Source organism: Myotis yumanensis, unplaced genomic scaffold, assembly GCF_028538775.1.
Source record: "Myotis yumanensis isolate MYYU_CA2020_CCGP unplaced genomic scaffold, mMyoYum1.0.hap1 SCAF_13, whole genome shotgun sequence".
In the NCBI taxonomy this organism is placed as follows: Eukaryota; Metazoa; Chordata; class Mammalia; order Chiroptera; family Vespertilionidae; genus Myotis; species Myotis yumanensis.
In genome coordinates, this window is record NW_027223764.1 from 34,539,163 (window position 1) to 34,561,159 (window position 21,997).

Below are 21,997 nucleotides of genomic sequence, written 5' to 3' on the forward strand. Positions count from 1 at the left end.
TTGGCTCTATTCCTTAACAAAAGACTATGTCTTGTGCAAGAAGAACTAGAAAAGTGTATGTGCAAATTAAAATAAATCTAACTGCAACATTAGAAAATTTTCTTCAGATGGTAAGTTAGAAATCTCATATTCTCCTCTGAAGGATCACACATTATTGCTACATATAATACATATTCATGTAGTCAAGGTTTCTTTGTGCACCTATTCCAAGACATGAATATAACATCAAAATGATAAGCTCTCAAGACTCATTAATACAATATGCCACTAAATGTTTATTTTAAAACCAAAATACAAGAAATTCTAAGTGCTGAATTTCCTTTTTTTTTTTTTTTTGCAATCACTTAAGAAAAGCTGAGTAAGGGAAAACAAAAAAAAGTGTAAAAAAGTAATTGCTACAAATAAGTGTAGCGTCTCATAAAGAAAGTAAGCATTTGGAGAAACAAACTTTATATTGCCAAAGTAAACATGCAATTGAATATTGCTAAGGGAGAACATTTCCAACACAGGAAGGACAATTCTTTGGATTTCTGGCCAGAAAAATAAGGCTCAACCTTCAACTCAAGTCGTGGGTTATCCTCTATATTCCCTCACTATTCTGCATTCAACAATATTAAAGGGAATTTTTTTCAGAATGGAGACTTCCATGATGAATCTCAACTTAATAACAGAATATACACTGTCATCAGAAACACAAGGTATATGATGTAATGTGAGTAGCTGAGCTCCTAGGACAAAAGACCAGAGATCAACAATACCTTCTTAGCCAGTGAGTGATTTATAGGCTGTTAGATATTAGTCTCTGCACTTTACTCCTTGAGGATTTTATTTCACATATGTATGTTTATTTTTATTATTTTTTTCCAATTACAGTTGCCATTCAGTATTATATTAGTGTCAGGTATACAGCATAATGGTTATACATTTATATAACTTACAAAGTGGTGCCCCCAATGAGTCTAGTACCCCCCTGACAACATACATAGTTATTGCAGTATCCTTGACTATATTCCCTATGCTGTACTTTACATCTCCATGACTGTTTTGTATTTCTTAGTCCCTTCACACCTTTTTCACCTAACCCGTAACACTCCTCCTATCTGGCAACCATCAGTTTGTTCCTTGAGGATATTTTTAAAGCTAGTATTCCATATTTCACTTTTACATTGATCAAAAATTTATAATCACAAAGTAAAACAAACTGAGTCAACTTTTTGCCAGTCACAGTGAGAAAAGTAAAGAAAAAAAGTAATAATGCTGTGCTGTGGGGAGTTCAGGAAATGGTGAGATATAAGTTGGTATAACCTATCCTTTGAAGGAAGATTTGGCTGTCACAAAAAATAAAAGGAATATGAAAATGTCCACATCCTTAGTGCATGTCCCACTTCTGGAAACATATTATCAGCCCTCCACAGGTCCTGGAATTGATGGTCATTATCTCTTCAATCTTTACGGAAATGTGTAAGAGTCTAGTATGGCTGCAGCCCCATAGCAACACCTTCATCTGGCAGCAGCCTGGTCCTTTGATGCCAGCGTGCCATGTTATCAAAAGGTTCAGAAGTGCCCTAACTGGTTTGGCTCAGTGGACAGAGTGTCAGCCTGTGGACTGAAGGGTCCCAGGTTCGATTCCAGTCAAGAGCATGTACCTTGGTTGCGGGCTCTCATTGATGTTTCTAACTCTCTATCCCTCTCCCTTCCTCTCTGTAAAAAAATCAATAAAAAATATATATTTTTAAAATGGTTCAGAAGCATAGTGACTGACATCTCTATATTAAACATGTATTATTTGTGCAGTAAAAACAATACATATACAAGAAACCTTTAAACTGAGAGATAAAAAGAACTTTCTATGAAACCAAGCACTGAGCTTTAAATATATTTTTATTGATTTCAAAGAGGAAGGAAGAGGGAGAGATAGAAACATCAATAATCGGCTGCCTCCTGCACACACCCTACTAGGGATCGAGCCTGCAACCTGGGCATGTGCCCTTGATTGGAATCGAAACCAAGACCCTTCAGTCCACAGGCTGATGCTCTATCCACTAAACCAAACCAGCGAGGGCCAAACACTGAGCGTTACAATTTAGTGCTTGCAGCAACCCAATGGCAGCTTAGTACTATTTATTATACCCATTTTCCAGATAAGAAAGCTAAGATATAGAAGTCAACCAGCTCTAGTGATGGAAATGCAGATTTTTCTGTGCCTTGCAAAGTTTAAACTTCTTTTTTTCTTTTGATGCCTCAAAATTCCCACAGTCTGTGAATACTCCACTCAAGAATACCTGTGTGATAAGGCTGATCCCTACCACAAATTCCCTTTCTTGCTCTCCCCTTACTGTGACCTACTGACATTCAAACACACCAATGTCATATGCTCATGCCTTGGGCTTAAATGAACGTAATAAATCTTTTTCACTTCCATGGGCCTGTCTGTAGTGTTATTCCCCACTGACATCCAACTGATCACTAGTAAAACCCATTTTTAAGTAACAATTGCTTCATACGACATAGTTTGACTCTAAAAGCACTTCACCTTCATTACTACTCTACAGAAAGTATTCGTTTGAATGAAAGTCACTAAGGGACTGAGAGACTGACATCAAATGAGTGGAATTTGCATGATTTTTTGCTTTAACAAGATAAAATAGCATTAGATATTATCATATATGCATACCTTTGCCAAGTTTCTGACGTATTTCTAATATCATGTACCTACATCTTACTTAAATATAAATATTTTCCAAGGTCAAAGTAATCTCAACACTGTTGTACAGGAGACCATGTTGGCAAACACTGTTCAACTGGTGAGTATCTTTTTGTTCAACAGCCATATTAGGTGTGCTAGGTCCTAGGTGGGGGGAGGCAGACAAGAAAATGGAGAAAAGGTATAACTACGCACTCTAAGAACCCATTGTCTGGTTAGTTAAGGAAAACAAAGAAATTAATAATTCCAATAAAATGAGACAAATGCCATGAGAGTCAAAGTGCTAAAACTATAGAAGACTGTCACGACCTGTAGAAGTCTAGGAAGGTTTCTTAGAAGAGGGAATATTTGAGCTAGGTACTAAAGGAGTTGCAGGGATTTTCCAGGAAAAATGAGAATAGCACATACTAGCAAGAAAAAACATATACAAGACATGGCAGAATGCAAAGGCATAGTCCATTTGGGGAAAGGCTGGAGAAATAAGTATAGCATGGTCACAAGATCAAATGTTTCAGAAAAAACAAAGGGTAAAAATGGTCAGTTGTACTAGGACAAGATGGTAAAGGACCTAAGCTGTTTGGACTTTACCTTTCTTATAATGGGTATCAATAAAAGGTTTTTAAACAGAGGAATTATATCATAATTTTGTTTTGTAAAGATATGTGGGGCGATCAGCTGTCTATAGATGCAAGGACACAATTTAGGCAAATGTTCAAATGGCCCAGGTGAAAGACAGTAACCAATATCAAATCAGTGGCATAAAGTAGGAGAGATGGTTGGATTCAAAAGCCATGTGTGGGCAGAATTGAAAGTATTTGTACCTCATTACATGAAAGGGGGAGGAAGTCTTACTAATGACTCAGATTAAACAATGATCACAGATAAGAGGCTTCTGCAGAAATCCATATAAATGTATTTTAAATATTTACTCAAACCTCCAGAATCTTCATCAGTTTCTGGACAAACCTACAGCTTAGAGGTAGCTCACTCAGAGGCTCTACAAAATGGCATGTACTAAGTTTGTTTGAGAGCCTCACCACAGCTTGGATCTCATAGCATGGAGAATCTTTAAGCAGGCAGAAATTTTACCCGTTAGGATACTCTGTAGAAGTGAAGTTATGCCCAAGTGTGTATACATTCTAAGTAACAGACTGAACTCAAATTTTCCAACTCAGAGAGCAATTCATTACACTGATTCTTCAAACACCTGTAGAATTAGGCTCAATGAGTTTCACACATTGAGAGATTCAATGGAGACTTAATTGGACATTCACACCAATCTCAGCCATGCCATTTCACACCCTGTTGCAATCCAATCAGACTTTGCAAACTGCAACAATCATGGAGATGCAAGGAGATTTTAGTGATTGCTTATGACCTTCTCTGTTGGTTCCAGTAAATGAAAAGAGCACAGTTTTCGAGCATACCTAAAACTTTAATAAGATTAAAAGTTGCCAAAACCTCAAAGAGATACTAAAGCTCCCGATCTTAATAAATCAACTGTAAAATGTCCAATCACCAGAGATATTACTGGAAGATGCTATATTAGTTCAGTAGAAAAGCTATCATTCTGGAAGAGAACAGTACATTTAAAGAATAATATGTAAAATAACCACACCAATATATTCATAATGCACTAAGCAATTTGAATTCAATAAATTACCTAATCCTACAATTTGATCCTCTGAGAGGAATAAAGGAGACATAGCATTACCCTCACTTTGTAGACGAGGAAACGAAATTGCAGAACAGTTCAGAATCACACTTATGAATAACAGTTTCACATATCTGACTCTGTATCCCTTCAACTAGATAGCAACGCTTCCCTTTTCCTTCTATTTCATTTAGGTTGTTGAGAAAGATAAAAGACAACATTAAAATCAAGTCTCCGTTGCCAACATTTTATCGCGTGGTTCTGCAGACGAAACTCTTACACAGAGCCATGCCTTCCTCTGCATGTTACAGGTGAACCTGAATCTCTGGTCGGCACAACACTCACAAACAGGTGGGCCCTGGGATCCCTAAGGGTGTAATCAATTTCTCTTCAACTTCTATACCTGTCATTAAAATAATCCCGTGACCTTCTTGTCCCAGCGAAGTGCGCCTACTGAATACCATCAGGAGCATCGCCACAGTAGAGATGGATGAGTATTTTCCAAGGTTGATAAGGTTCAGCTGAACTTAACTATTGAGACTCTTTTAAACAGGCAGGGTAGTTGCTGTTACAAAAATGCACACTATGTACAAAAGATAATTATAACCATCTTACATAACTATCATTTCAGAAGGATCACAAATACTAAGTAGAAAGGGAAGGTAAATTAAAAGGCAATCTATTCAAAATGATGATCAAAGCAGAAGTCAGAGTGACATGGAGCCAAGAGCCAAGAAACACAGGCCGACTCTAGAAGCTGGAAAGATAAAGAAAAGGATTCTCCCTGGGGGCCTCCAGAACCAGCCCTGCCAACCTTTGTGGAATTCTAACCTCTAGAACTGTAACTCAGTAAATCTGCACGGTTTTACACCAAAAAAAAAAAAAAAAAAAAAAATTAAAGAAAACGGGGGGGCGGGGGAGGATCTATTATACTTCAACTTTAACTTGGAAAACAAATAAGACAACCGAAGGGGATATACGTATCTGCAAAAAATAATCACACATTTAGATCCTTTAAGGAGAATATACATGCAGACAACTATTTCTAGATATAATAGGATACTGAGCACCTTGTGAATCTATGAATGATAAGGATAGCTTATCATTTTAGAAGTAAATATTTAGTAGATTGCATTTTAATCCCGTAAAAACTAATAGTACTGCATGACACATGTGTCTATTATCCAAAACATAAAAATTAAAAGAACTTCATGTTTAAATTGTACAAATTCAAGTGTACCGTATTGTAAATCTTTTAAAAAAAAAAAAAAGATGTTGCTTTCTGTGCAAAATTTAACTTGAGTCTTGAGAAACGACTCCAAACTTTATTTCACACGGAACATCTTTCACCATACATACTAGCAATGATGTCAGGGTCTCTGGTTAAACGCAGTAGTAACAGAGCTGATCACATAAAAGGTATCCAAACTATATCAAGTAACAGTGTGTTGTTTTGTTTTGTTTTTTAACATCACCATTCAGAAGGTTGAAACAGCCATACTGGTACATGGCACATTATCATTTTGTTCCTTATTTATTTATTCCTTTTTATCACCATAACCTACTCCCATGCACTGGGCCCCACAGGCAGCCATTCTAATGTGCTTAATGAGTACTTAATGTACGGGTTCTTACAAGATGTGTACTGTGCTAGGCTTGTAAATTCTTAATTCACATAAAGAATACATGTTCCCCACACTCTGACATTTGTCACCAAGCACTATATTCTTAAGATCCATTCATGCTGCTTTTATCGAATCTGTTGCTTTTAACTATAGACAACTGCATGATGTGCATCCACCTGTCTATCTCTGCCTCCCCCAGAAATGGTCACCCAGATACCTCCTCTCCTCCACTGGTAACACAACAGTGAATAACTGGACACATCTTCCTGGGGAACTATGGGACATTCCCGTGTTCACCTGTAGGAATGAAGTGGTTGGGTCATAGAGTAAACAACTAGTTAATTTGCTCAAGTACCGTAATGCCAGACTGCTTTCCAGAACAGGTGACCCAGTCTATGCTCACACACACATTTACCTACTTATTCCCTCATTTGACTTTGCCACTTATTAGCTCCATAAGAGCCATGAATAAGCTCACTTCTGAACCTAGCTTTCTTTTCACCAAACTGAGACTATTTACTCCAATCGCCTGATATGCTTATCATGAGAAATAAATATTAAGAAATAACATGAAAGTACTTTAAAATATATAAATAGGTGTTTACAAATGTAGGCAATTATTGTTGTAATTTTTGTCCTTATGATAATTTCTCATTTTTCTCTACCTCACTCCACCCCCAACCTGCCAAATGAGAGGAGGTAAGTGAATAAGCCTGAAGCTTAGCAAATGAAACTTTCTCCCAGATACCTAAATATTCAGGGATATTGGAACAGAATGGGAAAAATTCTTTTTCTTCTTTTTTTACTCATCTCTGCATTTATTTAATCAGATATGTTAGTAAGGACTATGTATGGGGCATTGTACTAGAACTAAAATATAAAAATTTGTACAGCAAATGTGCACATGGTACATAAGCAAAATTTCCATCTAGGCCTTGAATTTTGTATATGTTTTTATTGATTTGAGAGAGAGAGGGGGAGAGAGAGAGAAACATCAATAGGTTGCCTCTTATATGTACCCGACCAGTAACCAAACCCACAATCTGGGCATGTGCCCTGACTGAGAATCTAACCAGCAACATTTCAGTGCACAGGATGATGCTCAACCAACCAAGCCATGCTGGCCACGGCTGTACATAAACTTTATTCCTGAATGTAATTACTTTGAAGATGGTAGCTCCTGATATCATAAAATAACAGTTCCAATGTGTTGAGCACCTACTATATCAACATGTCATGTATTTTTCCTCAAACACTCAAAACAACCCTGCAAGGTGGATGTTATTACTCTAGTTCCTCATGAGAAAACAGACACAGTAAAGTGATTTGCCCAATGGAGCAATTAAATGGTAGAACCAGAAAACCCAAGTATTCTAAAATCCAGGCTTCCTCTTTCCATTCTACTTTAAAAGATATGTTTCAAGATATCTTTAGTAAAGGGCACACTATTGTAGAAGCTATAAGAATACAAACAAAAATACCACAAAAATTACAAAGATGCAGGCACAGTTCAACAATAAACACTACCATTTATTTGACATTTATTATTGCCAAGTGCTTCATGTGCATTATTTATAGTTCTTATGAAAATGTTGTAAAGGAAGTTTCCTCATCTCTATTTCAAAGGTGTGGAAATTGAGATTTAGCTTTCCAAGGTAATACAGTTGCTAACTAGTAAAGCTCAGACTAAAACACCGGTCTTCCTAACTTTAAAACCATGGTTTTTTACTGTAAATGACTACCTTTGAAGATAATAGAAATGTTGTAAAATCAGATTGTGGTGACAGTTTTCCAGCTCTATCATACCAAAATTTATTGAATTATACACTTTAATGGCTGAATTTTATGTATATAAATTATATCTCAAAAAACTGTTAAAAAAAAACAACCTCATGGTTTTCTCTTTCCAGCTATGCTTTCTTTTACAAGCTTGTAAAGTCTTACCTAACATCATTTTTTCCCAATATCCACCCTTCATCCAGAGTTAAAATCATATTTCCAAAAATTCTCACATTAGTACATGCCAAAAGAACAAAACCTCCCCAATATACTTTCTCTTTCCTCCTATTCTGATCTGAGACCATTACCTCATGTGAGGTAAGACATGAATAGTTTCTTGTACAGTTACCCACACACTTCCTTTGGATGCTACAATCCTACTCCTAGGTATTTATGCTCCCCTCAAAAGGAAGGGGGGCATATATGTGTCAATAAAAGACATATATACAAATGTTGATAGCAGCTTTATTCATAATAGCCAAAAGCTGAAAACAATTCAAATGTATGATGAATGGATGAATAACCCGTGGTCCATTTATCACCCGTGGTGAAATACTACTCAGCAATAAAAAGAAAAAAATCTATTAATATCTAAAACAGTATAGATAAATACCAAACTCATTATGCTGAGAGAAAGAAGCCAGGCACAAAAGAAAAATATACAAAACTAATCTATGGTGAGAGAAATCAGAACAGTGGTTGCCTGATGGGTTGGAGGGAGTTGGGAAAGAACACAAGGGAACTTAGGATAATAAATATTCTGTTGTGATGGGGTATGACATTTGTAAAACTGGTAGAGTTGTACCCTTAAATTTGGTGAATTGTATTGTATATAAATTATCTCTATATATAAAAGCCTAAGCGACCATTTGACCATTAGCTATGATGCGCACTGACCACCAGGGGGCAGACACTCAATGCACAGGCATGGAAACATGGACCAGACTGATGAATCTCAGAGGGAAGGGGGAAGGGGAGGGCAGGAAGAGATTAACCAAAGATCTTATATGCATACTAGAGGCCTGGTGCACAGATTTGTGCACCAGTGGGGTCCCTTGGCCTGGCCTGTGGGGATCGGGCCAAAACCCACAGTCTGACATCCCTGAGAGGTCCCAGATCGCAAGAGGGCACAGGCCAGGCCAATGGACCCCACCGGAGCACGAATCCATGCACCGGGCCTCTAGTACTTCAATAAAGGTGATTAAAAATCATGCACATGCACCAACACATACAGAAGGGGAGGAAAAATCTATTATACTTTACTTGACCTCTATAGAAACAGGCTTTTAAATATCCTGCTCCACCATTCTAAAATCTAATAATTCAGTTACAAACCTCAGTTCTCTCTTTTCTCATCCAGATAGCTGAGGATCTAATTGCTATGTCTTTAGTTCTGAGTGGGGAAAAAAAAGAGAGAGCTAATCAACCATAATCATTACTAGATTCCTTTCTTTACTTAAAAGTTCATTCAACCAGCTCAATAGAAAATGACAATTTGGAGAGTAAAAACTAGTTCTTATTTATCTGTGCTGCCCATGTGCACCTGATATCTGGTAAGTGTCAAATATATCTTAGATAAACAAATTCTTGTTTCAACTGAAAAAATGCAGTGCATCTCACTGTATGCAAGTGGTGTGCTGCAATCAGCTAATCCCAGCTTGCAAGATAGCCAATCATGGGCATCTCTTCCCAACTCCATAGGTTCACCTCCCACTGGTAGTTTGAAATCAGCCATGATGGAAGTATTTTGTGATATTGTGATTTATAATAAGTAATATATAGTTTTCCTTCAACTTCTCCTGGCACAGAGATCTTAAAACCCTTGGAATTTCCCAAGTGATGAAATCAGTATAGGTGTCTTGTTATGTTAATGAGGTGACTTTTGGACCAAAACTAAGAATGGAGGCTGGTAACCAGGAGAACCAACCCTGTAATTAGAGGATTGGAACTTTCAGCCCCACCCCCTAACTTCCAGGGCAGGAAAGGGACTGGAATTTGAATCAGTCACTAAAAGCTAATGGCTTAATCAATCATAGCTATGTAATAAAGTCTCCATAAAAACCCAAAGGATTGGGTTTGGAAAACTTTCAGCTTGGTGAACACATAGAGATTTGGGGAGAGTGGTGTGTAAGCTCTGCACCCTCTATTCCTTTCCTTGCCCATGCATCTCTTCCATCTGGCCGGTCCTGAGTTATATCCTTCCTTTTATAATAAACCAGTAATCCAGTAAGTAAAATATTTCTCTGAATTCTGTGAGTCACTTTAGCAAATTAATTGAACCCAAGGAGAGGGTCATTGGAACCTCCCATCTATAGCCAGTTGTCAGACAGACCTGGGATTGTAACTGGCATCAGGAGTGGGGAAAAGAGGGGGACACAGGCCAGTCTTGTGGGACTGAGCCCATAACCTGTGGGATCTGATGCTATCTGTCAGAATTGAGTTGAATGGCAGACACCCAGCTGGTATAGGAGCACCGTTGTATAGGGGGAACCCTTCCCCCATACTCATAATGTAATTAGTGACCAGAATCCTTACATTTACAGCACAGAAATGGAAAATGCTATTAAAATGCTAAAATTAGGCAATTTTTTGAGAGCCAGTTAACCAACATAACATTGATCATGTCTCAAAAGATAGAAGGAAGGAAGGAAGGAGAGAGGGAAAATTAAAGAGAGAAAGAATAGACACACCTAAAGGACCCACAGAAGCCAAGCAATTACCCCAGCTGCTCTCTATCTACTATGTAAAGTGTCCCTATTCTTTTATATCCCATTTAAATCCTTTGTCTTTGATGAGTGTTCACTCACCAGCCCAAACTCAGAGATGTCCTCTTGCTATTTCCCCTTAAAACTAATAAATTTCTTATGCTGTAAGATACCATTAATTGCAAAAAAGCACAATTTCTTTAAAATCAGATTTTCAGAGAAAAACAAATCATTTAAAATAAACAATGTAAAAATAAACTTAAAATTTCCCAACATTTGGAAAATTATCCTAACATCAGGAATGCCAAAATATGAGGCGGGCAAATGCTTCTAAGAAACAAGAAAATGTATCAATGTATTACAAATTACCTATACCTAGCATGTACATTTTTTAAAATCATAGACTGTCTTAGCTGGAATAACCTTAGAAACAGTGTATTCCAACTCCCTCCTTTTTCCAGTGGAGAAACTGTAGCCTAAGAGATGGTAAGTGTCTGAGGTTACAGAGCTAGTTTAAGTCAGAGAACAGGAATTCCATCCCTGGCCTTCTGATCTCTCCACCATCACTCTCTCCATTACTCAAGCAGAGAGGGGTTCAAATCCAGTTTCAGCTCTTGCCAACTTGCAACTTGCACAGCCTTCTTGAAGCTCAGTTTCTTCGTGTATAAAATGGAGTGGGGTAATAACACCTACACTACAGTATGTTTTGAATATACAGCCTCTACCATGAGAGCCATACAAAATTATGGCTGCTATTTTTAAAGACTTATATGTCTTCTCTACCCCACTGGGGGTTATTTAAAAAGCATCCTTGCCATTTTAATGCGCAAGGATGCTTATTTGTAGCATTGTTTGTAGGAGCTAAGCATTAGACACAAGGTAAATGTTTATTAATAGGGAAATTAGTAAATAAATTATGGTCTATCCACAGTGGAAATATTAGGCCACCATTAAAAATAATAATTAGCCGTAACCGGTTTGGCTCAGTGGATAGAGCGTCAGCCTGCGGACTGAAAGGTCCTAGGTTCGATTCCGGTCAAGGGCATGTACCTTGGTTGCGGGTGCATCCCCAGTGGGAGGTGTGCAGGAGGCAGTAGATCGATGTTTCTCTCTCATTGATGTTTCTGGCTCTCTCTCTCTCCCTTTCTCTCTGTAAAAAACCAAAAAAATATATTTTAAAAATAATAATAATAATTAGCTCTAACAAGTTTGGCTCACTGGATAGAGCGTCAGTCTGTGGACTGAAGGGTGCCGGGTTCGATTCTGGTCAAGGGCATGTACCTTGGCTGCAGGCACATCCCCAGTAGGAGGTTTGCAGGAGGCAACTGATCGATGTTTCTCTCTCATTGATGTTTCTAACTCTTTATCCCTCTCCCTTCCTATCTGTAAAAAAAAAATCAATAAAATATATTTTTAAAAAATAATAATTAGAGCAACTTTCCAGACAGTTCTCAGAGCCTTTTTGCCCATGTTTTTATTTCGTGGTACTTTTCAGTAGAGAAATTAGGAAGTATAGGTCTCTCTCCTTCCTGATGCACCTCTCCTTAAATTCTTAGGTGCTTTAGTCTATATTTCCCCTTCTTGATTATACAGTAGAGCCCACACTAGATTTGAGGCACATGATTAAAGGATACCAAAGTTCTAGGCATGGAAAAACGTCTGGTGCCGACTCTCTGTGAGTCTTGTACTATGTAAACTCTGTGTGACTTGGATAATGAACATCGTGAGAGTAAAAACCAAGACTCTATATAACTGAGACTTCCTTTCACATGAAAGGAGCTCAAAAATTCTTGTTCGAATGGTTAAAGCTGCTTCTAAATCTTCTCATTTACTCCATCATTCCTTCAACAAATATTATTTGAGGGCCTACTGTACGTCAAGCTTTGTATTTGGTGCTAAAGGCAAAGGTGCAGTCACCAAGCTCCTTTTTTGCCAGATTTCATATAAAATGCCATGACCTGGGGGGAAGGGGGGGGAGAAAAGCCCCACACTTGCATGGCAGATCCTTGGCATCGAACCTTGGCATACCCAGAGAAGTTGCGCAGTGCAGAAATGTAGTTCAATGCTGGAGGCACAAAATCGCTACTAATGAATCATCGTAGTTATAAACACTTTGGGAAATAGCCTTTCCAATTCAGCAACACAGTTCTTTATTCTTCAAACTAGAGGCCTGATGCACAAAAATTTGTGCAAGAGTAGGCCTTCCTTCCCCTGGCTGTCAGCACCGGCTTCCCTCCAGCACCCAGGACCCAGGCTGCTTCCCTCCTCTGGCCACCTGCAGGCACCCGGGACCCAGGCTGGCTTCCCTCTGGCCCCAGCTTCATCAAGAAGGATGTCCAAAATGACGACCGGAAGACGTCTGGTCTAATTAGCATATTACCCTTTTGTTATTATAGATGGCTGTTAACTTCCATTCTGCCTCTTTCCTCTACCAGGCCAGGTCCAAATATTCATGACCTACCCAGGAAACAATGTATGTTAAGGACATTTTTTCATTATTTCCCTCTCCTTAATATTACCTGAAAATAGCAGTAACTAAGCATCATCTAAGAAAGACATGCCAAAATAATTTCTTTCATATTTTAAACCTTTAACTCCAAACAGGAGTTCACTTAATTATTTCTATTAATAGTCATTATCAAGTACTAAAGACAGTTTATTCTGAGGAAAATGTTACCATCTACTCAGATCTGAAAACATGTAACTTTCATGTGTTTTCTTCCTGTCCACATACTGCCAGGCTGGTGTGGCTCAGTGTTTGAGCACTGACCCAGGAACCAACTGGTCACTGGTTGCATTCTCAGTTAGGGAACATGCCCTGGTTGTGGGCTTGATCCCCAGTAAGGGGTGTGCAGGAGGCAGCCAATCGATGATGTTTCTCTCTCATCGATGTTTCTATCTCTCTATCCCTGTCCCTTCCTCTCTTCCTAAAAATCAATAAAACATATCTTTTAAAAAAGAGAGAGAGAAAAAGTTATTTGCTAATTAGTCTATACAGGACCTTCCCAAGAGAGAAAATTCAGGAGTAATTTATATAAAACATCAAAGAATTGGTTCTATTTTGGTGCTATTGATCTCACTCCCATGGTCAAGAGGAGCCGGATTGGTTCCTAGAAAAATCTATGTCCTATTGAATAGACAAACCCATTGGAAGATATAGTTGGCCCTCTTTCAAATGCACTGGGATAAGTGACCAGAGTGTATTTCAACCATGAATACAGATTTTGAAGATGTTAACATATATTTTAGGGCCCAGTCAGGAAAAAGATACTAAGATACTCAGACATTGCACTTAACTTTAATAGAACTTTCAATCTATAACTAGCCACAGCTGGGCTTCCCGTAAATGGGCGGGGGGCGGGGGTGGTGGAATCTAATAGAAACTAAACAATATCAAAATAACTTTAAAATTATATCATGAATAGAAGGCAATTAAAAAAAATTTTTTTTAATATATTTTATTGATCTTTCACAGAGAGGAAGGGAGAAGGATAGAGAGCCAGAAACATCGATGAGAGAGAAACATCGACCAGCTGCCTCCTGCACACTCCCTATTGGGGATGTGCCCGCAACCAAGGCACATGCCCCTGACCGGAATCGAACCTGGGACCTTTCAGTCTGCAGGCCGATGCTCTATCCACTGAGCCAAACCGGTTAGGGAGGCAATTTAAAAATGTTATGCGGTTTTTATATGTTGGCATGAAAATGGAAAAGCAATTAAGTGGACCTATTGTTTCTGATACCTTAGCATTAACCCAACATCACACTACTATTCACATTTGCAAGCTCCACAGGTACAGTTATGTGAACAAGAGCACAGTCAATACCAACAGAGAAAGGTTTCTTCAGATCTGGTTAGATCATTAGTAACCTGGATCTTTTCAGAAGGGTAGCCTTTACCAAGTTTGGAGACATTGTAGCAAGATTAAACATCCTAATTAAAATTCATTAACTCAGAATTGTTCTTGTGTAAATGTATCAGAAAGTTGGTATTTCTGATTTCAGGTATTTAGTTTATCTTTGAAAAGTAAAATTGCCATTTCTATAGGCTAGAATTTCACATGACCTCCAATTTGGATTATAATGATTTCCTATAATTACAGTAACACATTCTACAAAAATATTCAAATACTTTGTGCATTTAAAAAATGAATAACTTTTAAATAAAGAAGTTACTAATTGGAAATCAACTAGGAACAACCCTTGAGAGTTCAAAACAATTATATTCTTTTCAACTACCAAAATATTATTTTAGAATTGAGTACACACACTTGCTCTGTAAACCCATTAACAATGTGAAAGAGAAAAAAAAATTTAATACTAAATAAAGGAAAACCACTGTTCTCATGTAACTGCCGCCACAAAAATGCAAACAAGTTCAGAATCCACAATGTTGCCTTGGATTCCAAAACACACCACTGGTCTTTATATTGTCTTAAGGACATTGAGCTGCATTCTCTGCTATGGAGCCTAACACATTGCTGTGCAGATTATGAAATAGATATTTGTTTATGCTTTAACAAAAAGAACACTGAGAACCATCTTAAATGGCCCATCATAAATAACCATCTAACCATAGTCCAGATTCACAATTCCCTTATCCTCCTCTGATTTAAGAATTAAATTGGCCTTCTAGATATTCGTAGCTGATTAAAGGTAGCCAATAAACTGCTTTATCTCACTTTTTGTTTTATAGCTGTGGTTTTAACATTCACTTTCCATATTAAGATTTGCTTCCTTAAAGATGAACCTTTTTGAGCCCAGATCAGCAGATTATAAGGACGCCTGAACTGCTAAGGCAGCAATTCGTGTCCACTCAGAGACTGTCTCCCTGTAGTCTTCCTACTAGAGCCCACTTGTGATGGCCTATTCCTGCTGGAATAAGGCCTGGTATAACCCTAGGAGGACTCCTGCAGCCTGCTTTTAAAGAAGTGGTCTCTTCCTAAATCAGACAAGCCACACATTCTCAAACAAGCAAAATTAAAACCCAGCATCAAGGTAGCAGTAAGACCCTACCCATTGACTTTGTCAGGACTTGAGTCTTCTTTTGAAGACTTCCCCTTGATTCCCCAAGGATTTTTAGATGACAGCTAAAGGAAATATGTGGTCTGGGCTAGGAGATTTGTGTGTTTGAAGGGCAATTCTATATTATTTAAAACTAGGTAAACTACTCTTTTCAAGGTTTCTCAAACTTGCCTCATTTTTTAAAAAGTAATATTTCTCTCTTTTTTTCTAAAATAGATATCACACACAAGGTTTAAAAAGAAAAGAAAAAAAGATGGGAAAGTAAGCCTCCCTCCCACTGGTCCCAGGTCTCTCCCCAAGGATAACTGCTGTCTCTTGCATTCCCTTTCTGCAAACATACGCGAGTGTTTTAAACCAATTATCTTATATGATACACACAGTGGCAGCTGAAAAATTGCTACTAAACGCCTCTAGGCTAAGGTGGCCGTCTGCTGGGGAGTGGGGCGGGGGGGGGGGGGGTGGCGGGGGGGATAGAAGGAAGGAGATTTATCTTAAAGCTGCGACTCTGCACATCACGCACCTGGTTTTAACTTCGTGCGTGTGTTTCTTGCATGCCTATGGAAGGAGCTGGAAGATGAGGGGAGAAGGTAAACCTACTGCAAGCCCCCCGCCCTGGCACTGCCACTGCATCCGCACCGGCCTGCACTTTCTCTGTGTCCCACTGTTTAGATTTCATACTCTCATTGGGTTAAATGAAGTATCTCGATTCCCCATAAAAAAGAAAACGCCTAACGGAAGATAACTTTCAGAACCAGGTGAATGCCTTCCTCCCGCCAAACATGCAAACAGCCTGCTTGGGTCCCGTCCTTCCGAAAGGTTCAGCCTGGCACGGAGTTACCGGGACGAGCCAAGAACAGAGAAGCCCAAAGAGCGGAGACGGAGGTGAGGGCGTCCCGAGCCTTGGGCCACGCTTTTCTTCTTACACATGTTTCGAAGACACAGTCCGTGGGCCCTCCCTCCTTCATCGGGATGGGATGCCGGGGCGCTGGGGCAGATTACGAGCTCCCGTCTCCACCCCAAGCTGCAACTTCAGTCCCGCACCACCCCGCACCACCCGCAGCGATCGGGTCCCCCTCCGCTCGCCTTCCCGGCGCCGCCCGGCACCCCCAGAAAGACAGGCTTCCAGGCAGCTCCACTGCGGCCCCCACGGCTTTCGAGACCCCCCCCTCCCTCCCCACGCCCGGGCCTGCCGCGCGCCCGATTCCCCGCGCCCAGCTGCGGGCTAGGAAGCCACAGGTAGGGGGACGGCGCGGCGCTCACCTGCGCAGGAGGAGGGGTGCCCGCGGCGCCAGCGGTAGAAGAGGTGGAGGAGGCCATGTTGTGGGGCAGCGGCGGCGGCTGCTCCTTCCAGGAATTCCGCTCTCCCCTCCCCGCCTCGTGCCTCCGGCCCCCAAACGTGGGACTTGTCGGGGAAAAGTTTGGCTGCGGCTCGGGAACGCCTGGCGCAGCCCCGCGCCGCCCGCCCCGCGCGCCCTCTCCTCCCCCTGCCTGGTCCGCAGCGCCCGCCAGGTGCCCGCGGGGCCGGTGCGCGGGGGGCGGGCCCGGCTCAGGTAGGGGCGCGGCGGCCGGGGAGCCCTCGCGGGCGGCCCAATCGGCCGGCGCTCGGGGGTCCGATCCGCGGCGTGGAGGAGGGGCAGGGCTCGGGGGCGGGCGGCCTTACCTGGGGAGGAGGGGAGCGGAGGTGGCTCCAGGAGGGGAGGGAGGGCAAGTCCAGTTTCCTGCGGTCTGCTGAGTTAGCCACCTCCATGCTAACAGAATAATAATAATAATCGCTGATTAGTCGACCAATCGAGGCTTATTCAAGCGTAAGTGAATAAAATCATCTTTGGCAATTTTGCTTTTGCTTTTTTATTATTCGTCTATAGTATGCAATCTATGGAGAAGCAGCGTTTGCCAGGCACACAGTTTCGGAACCATGTTCATAGCGTCCCTGCCACCCCACCGGTGTCCAGCAGCACCTGGATTGCCTGGGCTACCTGTCCAAATAAAAAATAAAACCCTGGAGCCATCTGGGTGTGAGGTGGACACTGAGCCTGCTCCAGCAAGGAACCAGGGGGCAGGACCTCTGGGTGTCCTTGTTCCAGGAGCTCAAATGACAAGGCTTTGCGGAACTCCAGTCCAGGCCGAGGCTGAGGGACGGTTGGATTCAGGCTGCTGCCCCACAGAATTTACTCCTCAGGAAGGGGTGGGGAGGAAGGTAACTACCCCTCACATGGTGTCTCCCAAAGGGAGAGCTTTCACTGAAGTCATGGGAGATGCGTTTAGTTGGTCCATGGAGTAGGGTCAGGGCATTAAATGACAGTGAATCACATTGGCTAAAGTTATTCCCTTTTCTTTTTTTTCTTTTTAAATATATTTTTATTGATTTTTCAGAGAGGAAAGGAGAGAGAGAGAGGAAAAAAAAAAAAAAACATCGATGACAAGAATCATTGATCGACTGCCTCCTGCATGCCCCCCTACAGGGGATTGAGCCTTGAACCTGGGCATGTGCCCTTTACCTGAATCGAACCCAGGACCCTTCAGTCTGCAAACTGATGCTCTATCCACTGAGCCAAACCAACTAGTGCAAGTTATTCCCTTTTCAATTCTCTTTCAATTCTAATTACAAGAAGAAAGTACTCTCTCTCTCTCTCTCAAACACTCACTAAACCTCCTTTTTCTCAAGGAGCAAGCTCCAGGCTCAAAACCCTAGGTAGGCACTGGCATCTAACTAGAATTTATAGCATTGTTAAGTTTTTATTGTTCAGTTTCACTGTTTATTGTTACTGTTACTTTCAAGTGAACGCATGTTTTCTATTCATGGTAGGGGTCCAGTTTCCTTTTTAAGTAACTATATGTAAGGTGTTTTTTTTTTCTTTTCCAAGTTACATTTTTAAAAAGATAGTAATTGTTCAAATGGAAATAGATAAAGTAAAAATTCTAGAAGTAGATAGGGAATGGCTGAAATATGGAACACAGCCAACAATGTTTTAGTCAACTAGAGGCCACCAAAGGCAGAATAACTCCTAAAGCAGAGACCAGTGAGTTAGCTGGGCCTTGAATTTAACACCTAGCTTACTTCATAACACCATAAAGCTAAAATAACATTTCTTGGGCATTGGCTCTGTGTTGGACTCTGTGCTAAGCACTTTATTCATATTATCTCATTTGGTCCTTGCAAGACAGGCAGCACAATCTGGAAATTGAGTCTCAGAAACCTTCGTTTAGCTGAGGTCACTCTTAGAGCACTAATAGCTCTATAGTTTGGGTATCCTTAATTTGAGTTTTCAAAACTACTTCAGAATTTAACAAGTCAAACAAAAAAGGCAGAAATGTATATTAAATTCTGTGTGCTGTTTCATGGGGAGGAAGTACACAGTTTTCAATAACTTTTCAAAGAGATCTACTTCCCCAAAGTTTAAGTACCATTGTAATCATTATTTACAATACAGTCGCACCCCTTGGATGATAAGGTCCACGGGGGCAAATGTCCTGACTTCTGCCTCCACCGTGCCCAGCCTGGCGCTGTATCCCCTTGGCCACTCAGAGGCATTGGTTGAGCTAAATCAAATGAGTGAAGCGGACAATACAGGCTACAAGAATCGGTGGGGTGGCTGGGGAGAGAATCACCTCAGGAAATCCTACGCAAACACAGGTATTTTACAAGCCAGCTCCCGCGCACTGCGGCAGCCATAAGCATAGCCTTAGACAAGTGGCAAACAGCCAATCCGGTAGACAACAGAGGGAGGGACGTGCAAGAGCTCTCCGGGAAGGCAGCACAAGAAGCAGCACCTGGGAGACTGCCCAGAAAGACATGCTTTCCTGCAGAGCTCTTCCAGCCCGGTGTCTGGCCGGCTGTTTCTGAGAAACACTTGTGTTCAGGTTAAAGACACTTTCCCTCCAGAGACAGGCTGCAACACAACCAAAAAAGCTGACTACAAGTCAGAACTGGGCATCTGGCAGCGCCTCTTCTACCTTGAAAATCTAAAACTCAACCAAAAACCTGCCCATGCAGCCCATAGCCCATGACTGCCTCTAGTTTTGTCCTTCTCTCTGTTTCTCCTTTCACAGCCAAGTATCTAAAAAGGATGGGAGTCAACACAGCGCCCATACTTTCTCACATGCACTCGCCATTCTTCATAGTAATTGGGCTTCAGCCCCTCCTCACTATTAAAACTATTCTTCTCACATAACAGCTGACCTCCTATTCGACACATCCATTATGGATTTTTCCAGACCTTATCTCAGTTGATCTTCAAGGGCACATAACATGGCTGTCAGTGACTTTCTCTTCCCCTTTAGTATTTCCTAGCATTTTGACCTGAGTCTAGAAAGATTTCTCATACGATGCATTGACTTTGTGATCTCATCCACGTTAAGGCTTTGGCTATCACATAATGACTCCAAATTCCAACTCAGACAATTTCCCTGTGTCTCAAACCCGTATTTCATGTCCAAATGGAATGCCAAGCAACACAGACCTCTAAGCCAGAGGAAGAGGCCTGAAGGTCATGAAAGAGAGGAGACAGTGCCCCACTCCGTCCTAGCCCAATCAATACTCAGTCCAAAATCATTCCCTAGAATATCTCTATCATTCCTTCTTATTCATCCCCACGACATCCCTACCTTTGACCTTCTAATTGCTACAATTTATTGAGCAATTACTATGTGCCAAACCGTGGCAACATGCATTTTCTCATAATCTCTTATCTAAGCAATTATAATCACCTCTTAATTTTGTACAATGCATTAGCTCTCTCATCCAGTATTATGATTCTTCTATATTTCAAATCTACCCACATAACTACACACTGTTAAAATCTTTTAGTAACTCTCTTTATCTTTCAAGATAAAGGTTAAACTTAGCAAGGGTCCCTGTCCACTCTTCCACCTGATCTCAACTGTTCTCCATCAGCTTTTCCATGACCTTCTCCATCTCTGTCTCAGGAACACCATACACACAGCAGTTTTGAATTACTTGCAGTTCCTCGCCTCCCATTCCGCCCTCCCCGCCAACAGCAAGGCTGTTGCCCTCCTATGGGCTGTTCCTACTGCCTAGAAAACCTTCTCCCATTCTCCAGTCCTCTGCCTCCTCCATTATCTCTGTCAAGTGGACTCCTATTCACCCAGCAAGACTTCATTCAGAAAATACATCTTTATGGAAACTTTCCCTGACCCCTTTTCTGTTAAAGTATGGTTCATTGCCCTTTTTTTGTCCTTCAAAAATACCCTACAGCACACTTCTAATTATTTTAAAGAATAGGTCCACAGTTTTCTGCAATTTAGACATCTTAAAAATTACAAAAACAAACATCTTAAATGAAATTGGTGTGCGCTTTGTATAGTCTCTATTCCATTTAGTGTGAATACTGATATGTGTTAATTATGGGGTACTGCCCCAGACATTTTTACAAGGGTTATGTAATATACAGTGTGTGCACCATATTAATGTCCTAAGAATTCAGAATTATGAAACCCATCTGCCTCCAGGGGTTTCAGATAAAGAATATAAACCGATGTAACCATTGCTCTTCTTGTCTGTCTCCCCTTGAAATCAAAAGCTTCTTGAAGCTTCAACTGTATCTTTTTCCACCCAAATACCCAATATCTAATGCAATACCTGGCTCAGTAGAGGTTTGCTGAGTAAATTAAGGCTATATTTGTGAACTTGGACCAAATTTCATAGGACTGACTCCCAAGGTCGAAACCTGACACCTCTCTTGCTTTCCGCATGGCTATCCCTCCTCTGGGCTACACCAAACCTTGCACGCACATCACATTTCTCACTGTGGAGTAATTGTTTGCATATCTGTGTCTCCAGTGAGACTGAGCAGGTTGAAAGCAAAGATGATGTAATCTTTGTATTTCTGGGTTCACAGTGCCCAGCACAATGTGAGGCACATTTTATTCTGGCTCACTACATTTTGTTGAATGAGAGAGGGTAGAAAAGAACAGAGGGGGAGAGAGGGACGATAAAAAAAAGAAGAATAGAAGAAGTCTGGGTGAAGATAATTTAATCTATACTTAGAGGACTCTTGCTGGGGTCCAACCCCAGCAGGTCCAGGGATCCCCAAAGGTGTGGACGGAGTCGGCGAAGAAGGAATGACACGAAGACAGCCTTCAGTTGATCAGCAGCCTAGTCAGGACCTCTAGCCAGGATCTCCAGCCAAAGTTCTGGTCGGAGTTCTGGTTAGGAGCTGATGAGGATCTGATGAGGATCTGATGTTTATTGTCTTGTTACATCCGTATTTATACCAGCCGATTTTAATCCTGTCAATTTCTATTACAAAGGTTAGGGCGTTTCTTATCTCCATTCCAGGGAGTAAAGATTATGTAGCTTAACTACCAGCCTGGCACTTAATTAAGGGGTTGTATCCCCTCCCTAACCTCAGGGAAAAATCCCCACCTGGGGAAACAACCTTTCTCGGAGAGGTGACCTTGGTTAAAACACATGGCACTAAGGAGAGCAAACATATTAAGAACAATATGCTATATATGCCAGGTCCCTTGAAACATATGCTGTGCA